Source organism: Felis catus, chromosome X, assembly GCF_018350175.1.
Source record: "Felis catus isolate Fca126 chromosome X, F.catus_Fca126_mat1.0, whole genome shotgun sequence".
In the NCBI taxonomy this organism is placed as follows: Eukaryota; Metazoa; Chordata; class Mammalia; order Carnivora; family Felidae; genus Felis; species Felis catus.
Window position 1 is genome coordinate 35,627,956 of NC_058386.1, and position 21,819 is coordinate 35,649,774.

Below are 21,819 nucleotides of genomic sequence, written 5' to 3' on the forward strand. Positions count from 1 at the left end.
CTTCTTTAAAGTTTCCCGAGTGGTTTATATGCGTTATCTCATCAGATCCCCTCAACGACCCTGTAAGGTACACCGTATTGGGGCGCCGGGGTGGCTCCGTCGGTGAAGCATCTGACTTTGGCTCAGGTCATGATCTCACGATTCGTGGGTTCAGGCCCCGCATCGGGTTCTGTGCTGACAGCTGGGAGCCTGCTTGGGATTCTCTCTCTCTCCTTCTCTCTGTCTCTGCCTGTCCCCGTGCCCCTCTCTATCTCTCAAAATAAAAAGTAAACTTTTTTTTTTTTTTTTTTTAAAGAAAAGAAAGGTACACTGCAGTATCTTCCCAATTTTACAGACCGGGCTCAGAGAGGTTAGGTGAATTGCCCAAGGTCACTCCACTGCCCATTGTCAGAAGGCCTCTCGGGACTGTTCCTTGCTGGGCTTACTGTCCAGATTTGGGAACTCCAACTTTCCAGAGGCTAAATAGCTGGGCCAGGAACCTGAGCAAACGGGCCAGAATGGGTGCCCAGGAACTCTGCTGGAGCACGGGGACCCTTTGTTTTCTGCTGCCACCTCCTGGATCACCATCACCCCTTTCCTCTCTCTGCTCGGCTCTGCTTCAACTACAAGCAGAACGGGATGGTGGGGAGGGGGGATGCCCTCCCTGTTCATTGCAAAACCGTATAATAATGGGAGGATTTTAAAACTGGGTTCACGGGGTGCCTGGCTGGATCAGTTGGAGGAGTGTGCGACTCTTGATCTCGGGGTTGTGGCTTCGAGTCCCACATTGGGTATAGAGATTACTAAAAACATAAATAAACTTAAAAAACATTGCATTTGGGGCGCCTGGGTGGCTCAGTCGGTTAAGCATCCAACTTCAGCTCAGGTCACGATCTCAGAGCTTGTGAGTTCGAGCCCCGCGTCGGGCTCTGTGCTGACAGCTCGGAGCCTGGAGCCTGCCTCGGATCCTGTGTCTCCCTCTCTTTCTGCCCCTCCCCTGCTCGCGCTCTGTCTCTGTGTCTCTCAAAAATAAACGAACATAAAAAAAATAAACAAAAACCATTGAATTCACTTCTGAATTCACTTGCTATAGCATGGATGAACCTTGAAGACATGCTAAGTGAAATAGGCTGGTCACAAAGAGATAAATGTTATATAATTTCACTCATATTAGGTACTTAAAGTAGTCAAATTCATAGAGATGGGAAGTAGAATGGTGGTCACCAGGGCCTGGGTGGGGAGGGAAGAATGGGGAGTTTGTGTTTAATGACAGAGTTCCAGTTTGGCAAGATGAAAAAAGTTCTGGAAATGGTGGTGACAGTTGCACAACCGTGTGAAAGCGCTTAATGTCACTGAGCTGTACGCTTCAAAATGGTTAAAATGGCAAATTTCATGTTATGTGTATTTTACGCACAATTTGTTTAAAAAGTTTATTTTGGGAGCGGGGGAGGGGCAGAGAGAGGGAGAGAGAGAGAGTCCCAAGCAGGCTCCGCACTGTCAGCACAGAGCCTGATGAGGGGCTCGTGCTCACAAACCAGGAGATCGTGACCTGAGCCAAGATCGAGAGTTGGACGCTTATTCGACTGAGCCCCCCCCCCGCCCCGGGGTCCCTCCGCCATTTTCTGAAAACTGAATCTGTAAACCTTCAGTGAGCATGTAGTATGTGCCCTGTGCTAGGAATTCAAAGCCACAGAGCATCAGCCCTACCTTCAAGGACCGGTCAGTCCCGTCAGGCAAAGCAACATACTCGGTGCCACGTGGAAAGTGTAATAACGCGGCCGAGGGAGGAGGACGGCAGGGCGGCTCCGTTGCAGGGGAGAGGGGAGGGGGCACAGCGAAGCCTTCCCGAAGGAAGTAGCGTCCTCGCGGGACGGTCCAGGAACGGAGATGCCTTGACGCGTGTGAAAGAGAGGTTGAACAGAACGTGGAGGAGCTGGGGGTGCGGAACATTCCAAGCAGACTAATATAGAGGTGTGAGATAGCATGCTGCTAAGCCTCTTCTCTTTTATTCGTGGGAATGCAGCTAAATCCATACCCCCTTATTCTACACCAATAGGTCTGTGACAGTGCTTCTCAGACCATCTGTGGTGAAAAACGTGCATGTGGGGTGTGTGTGTGTGTGTGTGTGTGTGTGTGTGTGTGTGTGTTTAATTTCCTGTTCAATAAGAGTCCACTCATCACCGGCCTGGATGTTACAAGGTCAAGTTGCTTTCAAGGTTTCAGAATGGCTACTCTTACGCTTATCTTACTGTGGACTAGCACGGGCCACAGACCACACTCTGAGGACCGCTCGTCTCTAAGATGGTGAGTCCCTTAAAGGGAGGAACAACTTTTATTGTAACCATCCTGTGCGTGCCTTCAGATTTTTAGCAGGACCACCCGAAAGAAGCCCTCTCCTTGCCCAGGAAGGGATGCCCACTTGTTAATTAGCTAGTGTTTTGAATATGGAAAGCTCTGCCAGCATTAAATATTATTATTATTATTAGCCTCGTGTCCACTATAGTAGATGTCATTTAATTAGAACGGCATACTAGGCAAATCTGCCTTAATTGGCTGGGATGTGGCTAAGAAACCATTTCACGTCTGTGTCTTCGTTCTCTGTTCTGTGGCCATCACATCACATTCTCTGGCAATGGGTCATTTTGGAGACCTTGGGCAGGGTTCAGGGAAGGTTATCTGGCTACTGATTAACACTTAATTAGCACCTTTTTCATGTAGCACAGCAGTGACTTTGTAAATTTAAAAATTTCAGGGGACCACTTAATGTGGAATTAAAGTACAAGTGCAATATTTAAGATGCATGAAATTGTTTTACGCATTACAGCATTAACTAGCTCTTAATTTATGCGGCGCATGCCAGAGAAGGGCAATTAAAGTGTAGCAGGAAAAAAAAAATTATAGATCTCTGTGTTGTCCTGTCTTTTCCTCTAACGATGCTTTTGAAGGCTTTCGCTACATCTGTATCTCGACTCCTGTTCTAGCCTTAGGAGTAAATGGCAAATTCTGAGGCCCTTTTGCCACCACAGGAATTGGCATTGTCTTTAACCTGAAACTATCTCCAATCAAGTCCTTGCAGGGCCTAGAAATCTACCCTGACCTCAGTGATTGCTCCAGGGATAGGTATGTAACCCAAGTAGAGCCAGTGAGATGTCGGGAAGCATGTGCTGGAGCCTTATGGGAAAGTGAGGCTAACGGCACCCTCCTTGGTAGCTATCGGAAGGAGTGAGTCCCTTTTCCCCTGGCCAGCGTGAGGATGTGAGGTCTGGAAGGGTGGCAGCCATTTTGTAAGCAATCTACAGCTGGAGGGGGGCCGTTGTTTGGAATTTGGCAATGAAGCCAACACCACGCAGGGCCGTGTGGCAAGTTACCCTGGGAGACACGGGAGACACGGGACTGGGACTTGTCTGAAGGCCATCTGACTTTGGGACTTTTGAATTATGTTGGAGCCTATAAATATACTGCACATTGCCTCTTTTATTATTGATGCTGTTCCCTTTGACTGGAATTCTCTTCCCTTCCTTCTCCATCCTTCAAGGCCAAGTCCAAATGCCACCCTTCTAAGAAACTTGCCTTGATGTGAACCATGCTTAAGATGGGCAGAACCACGCCCCCCTCCTCTGGATGCTAATGCCCCTTACTTGAACTTCTCGGTCCGGCAAGGAGCACAGGCCGCCCTAAAAAGCGGGCAGCTGCGTATGTGACTCTCCATCTCCCCTGGGAGGACCTAAGCTCTTGCTTCGTCTGTCCGCAGCATTAGTATCGCACTGGACACACCGAATCCGCAAAGCGCCACAATCCCGTTCCTAGAAAGGAACGTTAATATTGGGACAGCATCGTCAGAAACGGAGAAAGCGCATACGAGCATATGGTCTTCTTGGCTAAAGCCAGACGAAAAGAAACTGGGTAAAAGCGCAGCTGGGTGGGTCCCTGGGCCACTGCAGCTGTTGAGGGCAAGCGAGGACTTGCCTTGAGGGGGAGGAGTCACAGGCGCGAGCCAGTTAGAATATTCGTCAGTCCCTCTGTTTATAACTTACACAGAGGGATACAGTCTCCAGTACAAAGTCAAGGGCTAGGAAAAGTAAAAGTTTCTCTGTCATCTCCTCCTCCCCACACTCCATGCCCTCCGTGGCTGATACGTGCCTGAGCTGCTCTGATCCCCTCCTCCCCCTCCACCCCCCACAGTCGACAGCCCCCCCACACCCCCTCTCCACCGCCCACCCGGCCAACAGCTGAGCAAGACTGTGGCACGCGGGGCTGGACGTTTCCCCGTTTCCCCGGGAACGCAAGCCCTCCCCCAGTGGCACCCTTTGCTCTGGGCTCCCGGAGACTTTTCAGAGCTGCATTGCCACCTGCCGGCTCCCCCTGCCCAGTCCCGCTTCTGCCCTTCTCCCTTGCCGGGTGCTCCTCCCAGTACACCCTTGGCGCTCCCAACTCCATCTCAGCACCTGCCTCCCTGGGAACCCAACCTGCAACACCTCCCAGAGGTAACAACTTCTAGCTCCCGGGTGTGGATTCTTCCACACACGTCTTCCTATTCATCTGTGTACATGTATGTGCATATACCACGTAAAGATTTGCTGTCAGTCCTTTCGTTTTTACGCAAATGGGCTTGTATCGTGTATGTGAATCATCCTACAATTTAAAATTGTAGCACATCTCCACGAACAGTAGATATCAGTGCACATAGGCACGTCTTTCTTTTTTTGTTTTAAATGTTTATTTTGAGAGAGAGAGGGAGTGGGGGAGGGGCAGAGAGCGAGAGCGAGAGCGAGAGCGAGAGCGAGAGAGAGAGAGAGAGAGAGAGAGAATCCCAAGCAGGCTCCATACTGTCAGCGCAGAGCCCAACGTGGGGCTGGATCGCACAAACAGTGAGATCATGACCTGAGCCGAGATCAAGAGTCAGATGCTTGACCGACCGAGCCACCCAGGCGCTTTGGCATGTCGTTCTTTTTATTTGCTGTATATTATGCTATACTATGGTGAGCCCATTGTTTGCTTAAGCAGTCTTCTGCTGGTGGACATTTGCGTAGTTCCTCTTTTCTCTTGTTCCTAATAATGCTGCTGGGAAGGTGATATAAATGGATTTCAAATGAACCGAACGTTATTCCAAGCAGTAGAAACCATGAACCTGTGTCAGTCATGCCTTTTGTTTCCTGTGTTCTGATGCTTTGATATCTGGGGCCGTGCTGACCTGGAAGGAAGGGACTACCCGTCCCAGGATGAGCCAATTTCTGGAGATAGTAGACAACTCGCCCCGGAGTGCACCTTTCAAATGCACACCAACCAGCGCAGACCCCACACCCCTAACCACCTCCTCTATCAGGCTGTCACATTCCTGGGCACCATCCACCTACCCTAATCAGACAACTAGGGACCCCTCTGTGCCCCAGAGCCCACTGAGATTATTCTAACTAGCCAGCCCCAAACCTGCTTACCCCGCCTCGCCCGCTCCTCCTCGGAAACTACACGAAAGGCTCGTGCCCACGGGATCCCCCTCTCCCTCAGCCTCCTAACAGACCCTAGTGCCACCCCGTGCCGCCCCCGTGGCCTGGCGAGCCTCCTCCTCTTGAGATTTGTAAGCACGACCAATTCTCTTCTCCATGGCGGTCCCCTCCCGATCTGTTGGCCTCACCATACCTGAATAATAACAAAGCCTCTGTTTCCCAACAGGACCTAGCGCTGGCAAGGTGGAACCAACATTTTCTTTTTCTCCCTAAGGTTCCAGAATGCTTTAGTTCGTGAGCTCTGCCTGGGCAAACGCGAAGTGCCAAATGTGCTTGTTCCTTAAGTCAGACACAAGAGAGAACTTCCTGCTGGTAAGCAAGGCCACCTGAAACACGCTGTGCGTGGAGCGGCTTGAAAACAGTGTCGTCAACAGCAACAACAACCCTCGTGAGCCAATTCCCCGCGGAGCGGAGGCAGGGACTGAGGCGATCAGCTGTCTCCCGCAGGCTGAGGGCTTTGGGAATTCACCACTCACCAGGGCACGTCCCCGCCCCTTGTGGAAGGAGGCCACGAGGGTCCCAGCGGCCAGGCCGCCGCCGCCGTCCCTGCAGGCAGCTGAGGTCATGCTCACCTGAGAGGCTAGCCTGTGTTCACAGGTGGGGCATCCTGGCGGAGGCTAGCCTGTGTTCACAGCTGCCTGCCGGGAGCCGGAGCCTGTCAGCTCGAGCGGCAGCGAGGGAAGACGTTTCTGACACAAAACCCCAGGGGAATCCACGGAGGAGCTGGGCTGTCATTACTTATTAACAATGGGCCTGATCCCCAGCCAGGCAGGCCCAGGGAAATAGCCTGTGGGGAGGCCAGCCTCCCCCCCTGCGAGGTGGATTAACACTTTCTGGGCAGGAGGGAGCTGTTTGGGGGGTCAGTTGTCACATTTTGCCTGTAAGAGGGACCATTCTTTACATATTAGACACAGGCGCACTCTTCTTGCCTTCCCCTCCCCCTCTGTGTCTGCCTTCTCCTCTGTTCCCTGCCCCCTCGGGTTCTAAGCCGGCAAACCCACAGGATGTGGGAGGCTGTGCTCACGGGGAAAAGGAAGATTTGAGAACGCACACAGCCAGAAACCTAAGTCTAATGCCTGCAGAACCGGCCCGCGGGTGGGGGGCGGGGGGCGGGGGGGGGGGAAGTGGTGGGAAACAGGGAGAGGCAGGTGGAGCTGTGCTGGCTGGTCATTAAAGCTGGTTATTGCCCCCTTTTCTCCCCCCTCGGGGGTCCTGGGCTCCAGTGCCAGCATTGCTCGGTCCCAGCTCCGCAATCTCAGGTGGGCAGAGTGACCCGCCCCCTGATGCTGCAGGTGGGTCTTCCGGAGCAGCAGACGCTGAGACAGAGACTGGCACGCAGGGAATTTGGGGGGGGGCGCGGGGGGAGCACTCCTAGGATCAGTACCCAGAGGAGGAAGGAACTGGAAGCAGAAGCGGGCAGAGGCAAAGACTGAACTGCAATGCTAGCCCGACCGACCGAAGCCTCAGCTGACCCCACGGGGGGGCTCTGGAGCTCGGGTGCCTGTTCAGAGCAGTTCTGAGTTGGGCTTGGAGGGACGAGCCTTGAGTGGATCAGCCCCTGGCAGGGGGTGCTGCTCCGGAAGCTGGCATGACCCTGGGCACGGTGGTTCCGTCAGCCTAGGGGAAGGGCTGACAGCTGAGGGCAAGCTTCAGACGGTGTCTCGGCAGCAGAGGGTGTAAGTGCTTCTGAGCACAGCAGTCCACAAACATCCTGCCTCCCGGGAGCACGACAGGGGCATTCCTCAGGATTCCTGCCTCCCCAGAGGCCAGCCTGGCCTCCTTTCCTGCAGCATCTCCTCCCATCCTTCCTGCCAGCCTCCTCCCGTCTCTCTCCCCCCCTCCCCCTCCCCCTCCCTCCTTTCCTCCCTCCTCCCCTCCCTCCTCCTGTTCTTCCTGCCGTCCCTCAGATGCAGCAGCCATCACAGAGGTTTACAAAGTGTTAACGGCCTTCCAATCTGGTGGGGCCAGCGCAAGTTTACAAGGAAGCCGGAGTGCCCTAATTGAGGTGGAAGGGTCAGGAAGCCCCTCCTTCGGGCCACTGTTGTCTTGCTATAAAACACTCCGTAATCCGTAAAGAGCTGGCTGGCTGAACCAGGAGCATTTTTTTCCCCCTCTCTAATTGGGCGCTTCCAAACTTCACCACAGGGGGTGCTAAATTGTCGTCGGTGCTTTCTGTTTTATTTGTGTCAACAGGGGCAGGAAACGCATGGTCGTTATGTGGGGCGTAATGTAAAGTCAATTCCGCGTGCCTCATTTGGTATGTAGGTAGGTAAGTGTTGGGTTTCATCTGCTTTAGGAGACGGCGGCGGGCCTAATTGGGGACACGCATTTAGGAAACGGTCAGTTAGCATTTTATCCCAAGTCCACACTCTCGGGCGCACACCGCGACCTGTGCTTCAATCAGCCCCAGAGGTTTTGTTCGTTAGCATAAAGCGCGTTAGGAATGAGTTCGCGCTCCTGAACGTAGTGGCTTTCGAGAGGGGTGTCTTGGCTGCGAACAGGAGCGGGGCTCCAGCCGGTGCAGGTGCAGAGGTGGAAAACCTGGCCCGCCCTGCGGTTTGTTCTGGTAGGAATGGCACGCGGGCTTGATGCCTAAGTGATCCTGCGCGAATCCAGCCGCGGATTTGGTGGACTTTGCGCCCCTGGAGTTCGACCAGAAGGTTAGAGAAGCCCGCCCGCAGGAATCCCCTCGTAGTTGCCTCAGGCAGACTTTTCTCTGCGAGGCAGAGGCAGGCGCAGTTGGAGCTCTTAAAAAGAGGGCGGGAACTTCACGGGATTTCCAGAACAAGTGGTATGACTGCTTTGCTCAGCTTGCTCCGAACTTGGCTGAGGACTTCGTTTCATGGTAACCTGGTGGCACGGTCGGGGTGGGACGCTATGCCCTCACCCACCTCTAACTACTTAAGGCTACAGAGATTTTTCCAAAAAGAGCCTAATCGTCCTTGCAAGACCACACTGGCTTAGGTCAACTTGCACCAGCCTAAAATCCCACCCCAGATCCTCTATAAAACCTTAATCAGCTGTGAATTCCCACCTCCCCCCATCGATAACCACTGTGTTCCTCAATGTGTTCTCACAGGTATGATCAGGATCTAATACTTGTGTCCTCTGTCATAAGAAGTTGCCAGAACTGTAAGTATTGTTTTCTTTAAATATATATTTCGCTTTTTTGAAGATTGTATTTCGTTATTTTTGAGAGTGGGAGAGCGCGCGTGCGGGTGCGTGAGCAGGGGAGGGGCAGAGAAAGGGAGAGAGAAAATCCCAAGCGGGCTCCGCACAGAGCCGGACGTGGGGCTCCATCTCATAAACCGTGAAATCCTGACCTGGGCTGAAATCAAGAGCCAGACACGCAACCGACTAAGTCACCCAGGTGCCCCTGTTTTCTTAAACCACTCCAAAACAGGTTGGATTCACAAATTGGAGACTGATGTCTTGGGGCCGGGGGTGGGGTAAAAAAAAAAAAAAAAAATCAGTGCTCAGAAGCGTCCACAGCTTTTCTAGTATTTCTCGATGTCTCAGCAAGGAAGCCCCTGGCATTCACTACTCAGTAGAAGTATTTATTAAGGGCTGGTGTGCCTGAGCGCTGGGGCAGACGCAGTATGGACCGAACTGTATGGACGTGGCCCCTCATGTCTCCACGTTTACAATTCAGGATGGACGATGCCGCGATGAAGCTACTTTAGGAGCAGCGGCCAAACACACACACATCCTGCACGCAATTAGATAATCAACGTGCAACACGTTGAGGAGGAGATTAGATTAGATACGTACATCTGATGGCTCAGATTCCTGGTTGCCTGTGAGGAATAGAACCAGGGCTGCGGGTTACATTCTCAAGCTTGAGTTCCATCTTCTCTCCCTCAGCCTGGCCCTCAGGGGCAGAGTCAGTATCACTCAGGAAAGCGATGGTTCTCAGCCAGTAGTAATATACTCACCTGTGTGAGGCAAACCGCAATGCCCAAGACCTGAGAGCACAACATTGGTTCCGAGAGTCCTTCAGCCCTTTTAGTTGACGAAAAGAAATGTTTTTCTTCCCGAAGAAAGAGAAATGCCTAAGGAGATTGCCGCCACCCTCACCCATCCGTGTTCTTTCTGCCTTTGAAAGCCGCTATAAGGATATGAGGTATTGGAGCAGCAGCAGCTATTTTGTGACCATGAGGAGATGACAGCACAGAAAGGTAGAAAGAGCCTGGGTCCTCGATGACCTCCTCGGCCACTGAACTAGAGACCACCTGCCTCTGAGTTTCTTGTTGTATATGAGATATTAATATACCCTTATTGCTTAAATTACTTTTTGTTGGATCCTCTGCCGAGAGCATCCTAATGGGTGCAATCGCCATTTAATTGAGAAAGCTAAGGCTCAGAGAGATTGAGTCATAGAGCTAGTGGCAGAGACGGGCCTAGAATCCAGGAATCCCAGTTTCATTCAGGGTACTCTTCTCTGCCTTTGAACCCCACAGAGTCTTAGGAACCCCCTGGGGCCCCCTCAAAGCCAAGGGTACCTGTGATTAGGCTCTGTGCCCCTGCCTCCCTTCCCCCACCCAAACCAGAGCCTGGTGGCTTTTATGTGATTTGCCTCATTGGCTTCTCACTAACATTCTGTTTGAAACAAAGGCTATGAGGCTTAGAAATATTTCGAAACCACTGTCTTCAATTAACAACAGTGGCCAGCTCTTTGCCCCACCACAGGGGAAATTGTAAAGAAAGTGTCTTTTCTAAGAGGAAACCTACAAGTGCACTTCTGAAGCATATGCAGGCAGACGTGCTGCTCACTTGATTTTGTCATCCTCTTAAGCTCTCCCAAGTTATCAGGCACAGAGACACAGTGAGGCTAGCACAGGTGCTGGGGGGTTACAGAAGCCCCTGGGGGGCTGAGCGTGAGCAAAAGCTCCCGCCTTGGTTCTGGAAATGTCAGCAGCCAGAGCCAGACTTGTCATCTGGCCACGTCCTTGGCTGCTCCAGACTCTGGGGCTGCCTCCATCCCTGAGACCCAGCTTCTCTTGGCTCCCAGCACTCCCTCTCAAGGGTGTCCAGAGTTGGAAACCTGCCCCAGAGCCGATCTGATCCGTTGGGCTTTTCGCCACGCGGCATGGGCCCGCTGGCCTTGCTCGGGCTGGACAGAGCTCTCAAGCCAGGGCACCTTCTGTCTTTCCCAGGGTGCGGATTCCTGATCTAATCAATGCTAACAGGATAACAGAGGTCAGTGACACAAAACAGGTGGTAGCTTATGCAAAAAGAACCTGGCTCTTCTCAAAATGGGGGCATGAGCATTGCAAGCCTCTGCCGCTTAATCAGCCCCGTTACAGCCTCACGCGAATGGCCAGGCGCTGCCTTTTCTTTCCTCCCCCTCTCCTCTCTGCACCCTGTCCTCCCCTCCCTTCCTCTTCTCTTTCATTGAGTATCAATTTCTTCCATGCTTGCTGTTCCAGGCATCTATTGCTACATAATAAGTGACCCCCCCCCCGCCCCCAGATCTAGTGGCTTCAAAAGAAGACTCTTATTATAGCTCACAACTTGGGGGGTCAGAATTTGGGCAGGGCTCAACGGGGTGATTCTTTTGCTTCTCATGACATCTGCTGCGATCGCTCAGTGGTATTTGCTAGCAACTTGACTGGTCTAGAGGGTCAGGGTGGACCACGTCTGGTGCCTTGGCAGGAAAGTCCACAAGGCTAGGCTTCCAGGGCTGCTCTCCCTGTTCACGCCACCTCAGGGCCTCTCCACACAGTGTGTCTGGGGGCGGGGGGGACTTCTTTCGTGGCAGCTGTAAGAGTGAGTATGCCAAGAGACAGGAAGTGGAACCTGCCAGGCTCTTAAGTTGCAGTGTTCCTTCCGCCATATTTTATTGGTCAACGAAGTCACAGAGCCCACCCAGGTTTAAGGGAGAGGAAGGTCTAGGGATACCCGGGTGGCTCAGTTGGTTGAACGTCCGACCCTTGATCTTGGCTCAGCTCATGATCTCACGGCTTGTGAGATTGAGCCCTGAGCCGGGCTCTGCACTGACAGTGTGGAGCCTGCTCGGGGTTCTCTCTGTCCCTCTCTCTCTCTTTCTGCCCCTCCCCCCCCCAAAAAAATAAATAAATAAACTTTAAAAAAGAAAAGGAAGGGGAACGTCTAGACTCCTTCCTCGCGATGAGAGGGGGATCTGAGGGTAGACTTCCCCATTTCCTTAAGTTTCGAGGGAAATTCTGCCCTTGTGATGGTGGTGGATGGGGGTGGTGGAGAGAACCGGGCAGGGCAGGATTGCTGTCAGCAGGGGACTTCGGCTGGGGGGTGAGATCCAGGAGAGGAGAAGCCGCAGCTAAGATGACTGGGGCTAGGAAGGGGTGCTCTGTGGGCCGGGGAGGTGATGGGGGGGAAGGTGCTGTTGGCAGTTGTCAGGCGAAGGGAGGACCTTGAAACTGTCTTAGTCTCAGTTTCCCCTAAAAGCAGAGCCTAACACAAAGACTTGGGTGTAGGTGCTTTGGGGAGGTGACCCCAAGAAGCGCAGTCAGGGGCTGGGGAAGAGACACAGGCAGGGGAAGGAAACACATAAATAAGGGGCGTGTGGAGGAGCAGGTGGGCATCTGCAGCTTCATTGTGCCAGAGCCCCCAGGAGACTCTGGGGGGGAGGGGGGTCCTTCTCCAGAGTTGTTGACCCAAGAGCAGTGAAGCTATGCTATTTATGCACTAGCTTCCTTCCCTCATCAATCAAGAGTTGATCCTAAGGGGGGCGCCTAGGTGGCTCAGTCGGTTGAGCGACCAACTTCGGTGCAGGTCGTGATCTCATGGTTTGTGAGTTCAAGCCCCACGTCGGGCTCTCAGCTCTTAGAGCAGAGCCTGCTTTGGATCCTCTGTCCGCCTCTCTCTGCTCCTCCCCTGCTTGCTCTCTCTCTCTCTCTCCCTCTAAAATAAATAAACGTTTAAAAAAAAAAAGAGTTGGGGTGCCTGGGTGGCTCAGTCGGTTGAGCATCCGGCTTCGGCTCAGGTCATGATCTTACAGTTTGAGAGTTCAAGCCCCGCATCGGGCTCTGTGCTGACAGCTCAGAGCCTGGAGCCTGTTTCGGATTCTGTGTCTCCCTCTCTCTCTCTGTCCCTTCCCCACTCATGCTCTGTCTCTCTCTGTCTCTCAAAAATGAATAAACGTTAAAAAAAAATTTTTTTTTAAAAAGAGTTGATCCTAGGGTGTTAAGCTCCCAGCACTTTTGCCCTACTCTGTACCAGTGACCAGCCCAGGACAGTCACTGTGTCCAGGAGCCGCCTGTCGGTGGCCTCCAGGGTGGCTAAGGAGTTGTGGGCAGGGCCCTGACAATGTCTGCTGAGACTGTGTTTGATGAGAATCTGTATTTCTTCTGCAGTGGATTGTGCCGGGGTACCCGTCACACTGTATCCGTGTTAAAGTCGCCCCCCACCCCGGATGTGCAATGTAAGCCTCTCCCCCACCCTCCTGCGAATCCATTGTTACAACCCGCATGGCCTACACATGCGTTGGGAGCCAGCAGAGTCTCTCTGGGGTACACCAAGAACGCTGAGCCTTAAGTCAAGGTTGGCTCTGAGTCAAAATAAAGACTCGGGTGGAGACAAGTGTCTCCTTACAAGTGCTGTCTCCTTACGGCCCAGAGTCCAGGAACAAGGGAAGGAAGCACCTTCAGAAACATGACGCCAACCTCTGAGACTCCCTCTTGTGTCTTCTAGGACTTATTCACCCTTCGTGAGCTCCATTTGGTCAGCCAGTCCAAGACCATAACTTTCCCAACGCCCACCTCCCGTGGCCCTCCTGCCCCTGCCCCGCAGCCCCATGGGGAGCGGAAGGGGAGTCGGATGTCAAGCCCTGCACCCCAGTGTCGAGCCCCGTCTCTGCCATTCCCTAGCTGTGTGACACAGAGGAAGTCACTCGACCCCTCTGAGTATCTATCTCCCCATCTAAGGTCATTACTCGGGCCTCTGAAACCCTAGCAGGCTGTGAGCCAGTGCGTATCCGTGAACACCGAGGAGTTAAATGTGCTGTATGAACTGAAAGCTTCCGCATGGTTGTGGCTGTTAGGGCGACGTAGAGTGCTTGCGGAATGGTCTCAGTCTTGGTTTATTCTCCTTGCCTCGGAGCCCCCGCCGCGTGCGCTCTGGCCCTGCCCCCCCACCCCCCCCCCCCGTCCCCCCTCCAGCAGGATCTCTGTGTCTTCGGTTTCTCCACCAAACCCAAACTGGGAGCTCTGTTTTTCTAGTGGTCTCTTCTCGATAGGGGAGAAGGGGCCCCCACCCCTAGCTCACGCACGTGCCCTGAGATGCCTTGGGCCAGGAGCGGGCAAACCCCGGGGAGTGGGGGGGCTCTGTTCACCAGTCCATGCCCGCACCCTGTTGTGCATAGACTCTGACGGGTGGTTTAAGACAGGTAGGCCTTACTGTTCCAACTGCCCTCAGTTAGGGGGACTTTTCAACTGCTCTGGTCCTAAAATTATCTCTAGGCAGCTGCTTCCTCAGGATGCTCTTGGCTGCGATTGGCAGAAAGCCCCCAGACAGGGAGGTCCCCGAGATGGTTCTTCAAGGCCCCTCTTCTCTGTGATCCTCTTGACCCTGCCTTGCTGGGCCCATGTGTTGGTTTTGGGACCAGTTGGATGCAAACACACACACCTCTACTAGCAAAGAACTGTCCCAGCCACAGATCATATTCAAAACATTCAACAACCAGTACAGCAGGGCACTGACCAGTGAGGAAAAAGTCCCGCTGTACCGGGTTAGGCCTGCAGAATATCAGGGGTGTTTCCAGACTTGCCTTCCCAGGAATAAGGGAGCCCCCGCCCCCACCCCCACCCCCAAAACCAGTTTCTGGCGGATTACCATTGATTGGGTTAGAACGGTAAAGATTTGCCTCCCAACTGGGCAGACATTTGAATTAGATTTGGGTTTGTTTAGCAGGCTGGAAGTTAGGGAGGCCATCGATCTCACCTGCTCCCCAGGCTCACGCACCCCCACGGCCAACCCTCCAAAATCACAGGCTCCTTATGCTGGCCTCGGCCCCACGGTGAAATCTGACCTGAGCATTTGGGTTTTGGCCCCTTGCTTCCTTCGGCAACTGCCAACCGCCGCTTTGTGCTTTTTATGCCATTGATCTTTATCATCTCCGCAAAGCATGAGCTAAGTGCTCTTCAGTTCAATTAGGCCCATTTCATGGACGCGCAAACTGAACACTTCTAAATGAGTCCTTTGGAAGAGCCTGGGATAAGGTTAATCCAAGAGGGTTTGCGACCAACCAGCAGTTTCGGCCCAACTGCCTGCCTTTCTCCGTCTCTCTAGCTCACACCCTTTCTCCCCCTCTCCTTGGGCTTAATTGATAGGCAAATTATTGAGTGTTTGGCCAGGCTGGGGGCCAGGAAGCTGTTTATAGCCTGCAGATCTTGCCTTTTAGGTTAGGTGGGGACGAGTCTGCCAGCAGCCATCAGATAATGGGCCTCTTCCAGTGACAGGGGCATGATGGATTTCCCCCATTCTTTGATATCAATGCTTTTGTTAGTTTGCATTTTATGCGGTGCCTTTCCTCTCGGCAACTCAAGGCCTTTTGCAGAGTCTTATGTAATGGAAAATCATTCTGCAAGGTAGGCAGACCAGGCAAGGCCAGCATACAGAAAACCGCATTCCTTATACGCACGCACAGCGACCCTGCTGGGGCCCATCTGTGTAGGGGCAGCGACATTCGACATTCGTGGCACTTCGAGACCGTGACAGAACACAGACACAGGCAAAAGGGAACGCACTTGGCTTTGCTAAGCTCCAAGGGGGCCCCCTCTCCTTGTGCTTGGGTGACTTAAATAAGAAAAGGAGGGGCTTGAAGAGAGAGGTAAGTGAGGCGGGCGGGGGAATGCGGTGCTAATCAAAAGGAAGGAGAAGTCAGTGAGTGCGGGGAAAAGGTCTCCACAGCATTGGTCATCCGGGAAATGTAAATTCAAACCACTATGTCCACCAGAATGACGAATACATCCAGACAAACCCAAACTAATACTAAGCGCGGGTACGGATACGGAACGACTGAATTTCATATGCTACTGGCATGTAACTTGACACAGCCTTTATGGAAAGCTGAACAGTAACCCCTAAAGCTGGGTAGACGCTCACCGTATGAGCCAGGAATTCCCCTCCTAGATAAATGCCCGTAGATAGCACACACATTCACCGAAGACCTGCAAAATAATGCTCATCGCGCCCTTCTCTTAGCCAAAAACTAGGGACAAGTCAGACGTTCAGCAGAAGTAGAATGGACAGGGGCGCCTGGGTGGCTCAGCCGGTTAAGCGTCCGACTTGATTTCGGAGCTCATGATCCCCGGGGTCGTGAGATCGAGCCCTGTGTCTGAGCGGATGGCGCAGACCCTGGTTGGGATTGTCTCTCCCGCTCTCCCTGCCCCTCCCCCCCCCCCCCCCCCCCCCCCCCGCGCGCACGCGCGCGCACTCTCTCTCTCTCTCTCTCTCTCTCTCTCTTTCTCTCAAACTAGAAACAAAAAGGAAGTAGACAATTCTCCCATGCCGAATGTGGGCAAAGTCCAAAACCAGGCTAAAGTAACCTACGGTAACAGAAATCAGAAAAGCAGTTACTTGTGGACTGAGAGGCAGGAAGGAACCATCTGAGGGGGTGGTAATGTTCTAGATCTAGATCTCAGTTGAGCCATACACTTAAGACGTGCCTTCATCCCTCCTTCCCTAGAACCATCTGAGGGGGTGGTAATGTTCTAGATCTTGATCTCTGTGTGGTGAACGAAGAAACAGTAGAAATGTGCCATCTCCCGGTTCTGGGGACGGGGCAACTAACATCAAGGTGTCGGCAGGATTGCTTCCTTCTAAGGGCTACTAGGGAAAAGCTGTTCTAGGTCTCTCTCCCAGGTTCTAGTGGTTTGCGGGCAATTTTTGGTGTTCCTTGGTTTGCAGAAGTGTCACCTTGATCTTGGCCTTCATCCTCACGTGGCGTTTTCCCTGTGTGTCCCACCCTCATGACCTCATTTTAACTGGATTACCTCTGTAAAGACCCCGTCTCCAAACGACATTCTGAGGTACTAAGGGGTTCAGACTTCAACATATATTTCTTCCTTTCTAATTTTTTTTTTTTTTTAGAGAGAGCGGGCGAGCACAAGTTGGGGAGGGGCGGAGGGAGAGAGAGAATCCCAAGGCACGCTCCACGCGCACTGCAGACCCCGATTCGGGGCTCAAACCCACAAACCGTGAGATCGTGACCCAAGTCGAAGTTGGACGCTTAACCGACTGAGCCACGCAGGTGGCCCTGGTTCAAATTCTGAGTCCACTCATGGAACCACACTCTTGTATGACCTTGAGCAAATCGAAGTTACGTTCTTTAAGTCTTCGTACCCCCCCTCTCAAAAGGTGGAACTTCATTGCCACTTCCCTGGGTTGTCACAGGGCTCGGCTTCCGTTGCACATGTCAGGTGACCTGTGTTGTGCTTGGTGACAGACAGCACGTAAGACATGCAAGGAATTATTGTTTGATCCTAAAAGAGACTCAAGGAAAGCAGAAACTGAGGTCGGGGCTTTGGTAGCTGTACATACGTGCGTCTGTTTGTTTGTTTGTTTTTAACGCAAACAAATCCTGCAGAAGGGTTCAAGGTGACAAGTGCCTCTCGGCGACCTATGCCCTAGGTCTCCGGGCCCACATCCCTAGAATTTTTCCAAGCACATCTATAATACCTGTACATTTAAATTTTTTGAATACACGAATACGGGGCCACAGCAGGTGCTGTCGTGCTCGCTCACGCTCCCTGCGTCACCCCCACCCACCCTGAGAGGCACTTGCAGACTTGTCGCTCAAAGCCTGCTTCTCTCTGTGTGTTTCTGCGTGAGCGTGATCTCTGGCCAAGGAGATGCTCCCGGGCACCTCAGGCTGGCTGGAGGTACTGGGGAAGGAATGCCCCTCAAACAGTGAGATCTTTCCCTATCAGCACGTATCGGAGGCCTGTTGATGATTACACAGCCTGCGTGCGCCATAACTAATGTAGAGGGAGAGAGAGAGAGAGAGCAAGCAGGGGAGGGGCAGAGGATCCAAAGCAGGCCTAAAGAGGGCCTGCCCCCCTGAGGATTCTACCCAGGGGTCTCTGCATTTGGCGGGGGGGGGGGGGGGGGTATCCGTGTGCTCTGCGTGCTGGGCAGAGGTCCGCTGTAGCAGAGGGGCTCTTCCTCAGAGTTACTGCCTGAGAGTTACAGAAGAACCCCCCCACGCCTCACCTCACATGCCCACACCCCATTGCCACATCTGTGACGTAGGCCTTTGTTTTTCAAGCAAAAGTCCCCAGTTTTCAGATGAAAAACAACTCGTTTCGAGAGCACACACTCCTGAGATCTTCCGGCTGACTGTTGACAAGAAATTAATCTTTGCGAGGTGGGTACGAGGACTGAGTGAGGAGACAGAAAACGGGCCCATGGAGTGTACAGGAAGTGTTCTCTAGAACTTGGTTACTCTGCCCACTCGCGAACACTTACAGTGTTTACCTGACCGTCGGTCTGTTCTGAAAACAAATATTCAAAGCATCAAAATACTTCCTTGTTCCTCTCTTGAGTTCTTTGCTGCCTGCTGGCTGCCCACTTGTGCCCCAGAAAGGTGCCCCAGACCTTGTTCTGGGGACTTGAACCATCAGAGAGATGAGACGATAAAGGCTGGAGGCAGCAATGGCCGGAACCGCCCAGAAAGCCAAGGGTATTGACCTTGACCGAGGGGAGGGAAGGGGTTCTTCTTTCCCTGTCTCTTCCTTTTGCCTCTTTCTCTTGCTTTTCCTTTTCACCTCCTTTGTTTTCTTTTGTCATTTTGGAGGTGGGGAGACAGGCAGAAGAGACACACACAAAAGAACCTCCGGGAAGGGAAGAGATCTGTGAAGAATTGTCCAAAGAGAGACCTTGACCGAGAGGAGGGATGTGATGTGATGTGTGATGCTGTACCTTCTCTCTGTCTGTCTCTGTCTCTCTTTCTCCATCACACATACACAAGCATCAGTTCAGGACGTGAGCCCTGCTGAGAGTCTCTGAGGCCCACACCACACCTGACTCCAAAGCCCCTCCACGGGCATCCAGACGGGGGGAGGCAGGGCGGTCGGCCACCTCAGCAACCACACTTGTGAAGGGTGGGCTCGGGGAGAGGTCTGCCTCCCCTGCCCTCGGGGAGGGCCCAGGACTCACCTGGCCCGTGGGGATGTTCTTCTGGCTCCCCGGGGGCCGTCCCACTCCTGGAGGCGTCAGTGATGGGGTCTGGAGAGAGACGTGGCCGAGGGAGCCTTCCAGGCACCCCGGCGGGAGCGGGAAGCTGAATGCTGACCTTGTTGCCAAAGGTGTTCAACTCGAAGGGGACAGTGTCATCAGAAGACCGGGGAAGGCGGTGCTGACCAACAGGCCCACCCGTGTAATCACATAGCCCCAAGTTCTCCTCCTTCATATCTGGGTGGGCCCCCGTGTCTGAAGCCCGCGCCAGACGATATCCGAACATGCATGGCCTGCACATCATCTCCCTTCCCTGGCTGCCGCTGCCTCTACCCCACCCCCCCCCCCAGCACCTCCTTCTCATCCGTCATGCTCCTGCCTCCCCGTCGGGAAAGGCGGAATCAGCAGAGGACCTTCGAGTGGGGACTCTGGAGCCAGGAGCCCTGCCCTGGGATCCCAGCCCTCCCGCCCAGCCACCCGGACGCCTTGCAGGAGTCACTTAACTGCCCCGGGCCCCCGTTGTCTCATCTGGTTCTTCCGAGGGTCAACATCTGGGAAGCAATCCTACCGGCGTCTGACACACGGTCGGCCCCGAATACATGCTTGTTAAAAAAAAAAAAAAAAAAAAAACATGATTGCACGTCCCCCTTGCGTATGGAACACAGCATCCTTTTATGGAAGGTTTAGAAGTGATGGGAGGTAATTACATCATGAGCAATTTCAGATGAAAGGTCCTACAATTTCCTAGCCATCTCCCCTCACTAGGCAGCCATGCGTGGCCTTCTCTCTTCTCAGCCACCTGGGGGGCACCATTTGGGGGTTTCCTTCCCCTCCTTCCCGGGGCCTTTCTCCCTTCAATTCTCCTAGGCCAGCATGGGGGAGCCTCAGCCTGCCTGTGGAAAACTCACAATTCTTATTACTTTGTTCCCAGGCAAGTTATCACCCTTTGTCCCAACCTCTCCGCTCTGGACGCTGCCTGGCTCCGAGCCTTCTTCTTGAAAACAGTGAAATGTTTTCCTGAACAAGAGAACCGTCTCCCCTGGGTCTCTATCCTTGGCGACCTATACGTGATCCTATGTAATTTTTAGGACAGTCCCGTGAGCTGAGCACTGCTATTACCCACTTCATAGCTGAGTAGATAACGGAGGAAAGACATTGTCACGGAACCAGCTGGTCGGTCGTGGGGGGAAATTAGAATCCAGCTCTCTGTACCTGCCCCCAAACGCTACCCCCTACTGCCTTTACATACGAAAAAGAAATAAAAATAAAAAGGAAGGAAGGAAGGAAGGAAGGAAGGAAGGAAGGAAGGAAAAGAAAGAAAAAGAAAGGAAGGAAGGAAGAAAAGAAAGAGAAAGAAAGAAAGAAAAGCTATTTTTAAAAAGACCAGAATTTCGGCACCTTACTCTCTCTGAGTGACCCTGCTCTGGGTTCAGCTAAAAACACGACTGCTTCTACTACTCTGAAAACAGTATGGTGGTTCCTCAAAAAATTAAAAATAGAACTACCATATGATCCAGAAATTCCACTTCTGGGTGTTTATCCAAAAGAATTGAAAGCAGAGACTCAAAGGGATATTTCTCACACCCGTGTTCACAGCAGTCTCATTCACAGCAGCCAAGGAGCAGAAGGGACCTAAGTGTCCATCGATGGTTGAATGAATGGTAAACAAAATGTGGTCACCTGCACAATGGAATATTATTCAACCTGCGAAAGGAAGAAACTTCTGACACGTGCTACAACAACCGGCTTTTAAGCCTTAAAAGCATTCTGCTAAGTGAAACAGGCCAGCTATGAAAGGACAAATACGGCATGACTCCACTTATATGAGGTCTCCAAGAGTAGGAAAATTCCTACAGACAGAAAGCCAAGGGCTGTGATGGTAGCGGGGGGGGGGGGGGGGCGGTTAAGAGAGGGGGCTCCTGGGTGGCTCAGTTGGTTAAGCCTCCAGCCTCGGCTCAGGTCATGATCTCACAGTTCGTGGGTTCGAGCCCCAGGTCGGGCTCTGTGCTGACAGCTCAGAGCCTGGAGCGTGCTTCCGACTCTGTGTCTCCGGCTCTCCCTGCCCTTCCCCTGCTCGTGCGCTCGCGCTCGCTCTCTCAAACATTAGAAAATAAATAATAAATAAATAAATAAAGACACAAGGCAGTCAAAAGTGACATTAAAAAATGGTTACGATGGTAAATTTTACAGTATGTGGTTTTTCCTACAATTGAAAGCTTTTAAAAATGAAAAATAAGAATATTCCAAAAACGCCATTGCTTCTGAAAAGCTCCAGGTTGAACCCGCTCTCTGACCTTCCATGATTATTTTGCAATCTTCTTTGCAGAACACGAGTCGTAGACCTTTCGATCTGACTGTACCAGGAAACTGCTCAAGTTTCCCCAGGCTGTCTCCAGGCAAATTGTTTCTTTCTACCTCCTCTCCCCGACCGTGCCTAGTTCAGAGATTCTAAACGCCTTTGGGTCTCCGGAAAATCCAAGAATCTGATAGAAGCTGCCACGTTCTCCCTGCCTCCACACCCCAAATGTACATGTGCAGCGATACAATTAGGTTTCCTTATGATTCGGAGGGTTCCTGGATACCCTGGCACCTCTCCATGGACCCCAGAATGGGGGTCCCTCACATCGCAGAGCCTCCCGGCATTGGCTCAGAGTTCATTGTTAGTCACCTCCTTTCCTACTCAGTGCACTCAAGGGGAAAGTGAGCTTGTTACAAAAACCAGACTGGTGTTATATTATTTGTGAGACAATTCACTCTAAAACATCTGTGTATGTGCAGAGTGGTGTGTGTGTGTGTGTGTGTGTGTGTGTCTGTCTGTCTGTAAGTATATTTACTATAGGGGCAGTAGTTAGCAATTAGAAAAACCTAATCAGGTCAAGATCCCACAGTTCGTGGGCTCGAGCCCCTCATCGGGCTCTGGGCTGACAGCACAGAGCCTGTCTGGGATTCATTCTCTCTCTGTTTCTCTCTCTCTCTCTCTCTCTCTCTCAAAAATAAAATAAATAAACTTGAAAAGAAAAGGCTAAGTCAGGAACCTACACTCTAGAAATGGCTACCTAAATCTACACCAGAGGGGCCCTTAATTAACATAGAGATCTTGGAAATATTAAGATATATGGTTCAAGGTTACAGGTTCCATGCCCTGGTAGGCACAAGGCTAATCTGGAATTTCATTTGGTCC

At 52.4% G+C, this 21,819-nt stretch overlaps 1 long non-coding RNA gene across 3 annotated transcripts; it reads left to right on the top strand.

Moving 5' to 3' along the window:
* The first annotated feature begins 7,338 nt into the window (after positions 1 to 7,338).
* Positions 7,339 to 21,359, top strand: LOC123383459. 3 transcript variants are annotated; one of them, XR_006593204.1, is made up of 3 exons: positions 7,339 to 8,328; positions 8,563 to 8,615; positions 20,965 to 21,359. It is a non-coding gene; the product is annotated as an uncharacterized LOC123383459 (long non-coding RNA). The 3 variants fall into 3 exon arrangements; XR_006593203.1 differs by having other exon boundaries at positions 7,339 to 8,143; XR_006593205.1 differs by having other exon boundaries at positions 7,339 to 7,748.
* The last annotated feature ends 460 nt before the right edge of the window (positions 21,360 to 21,819 follow it).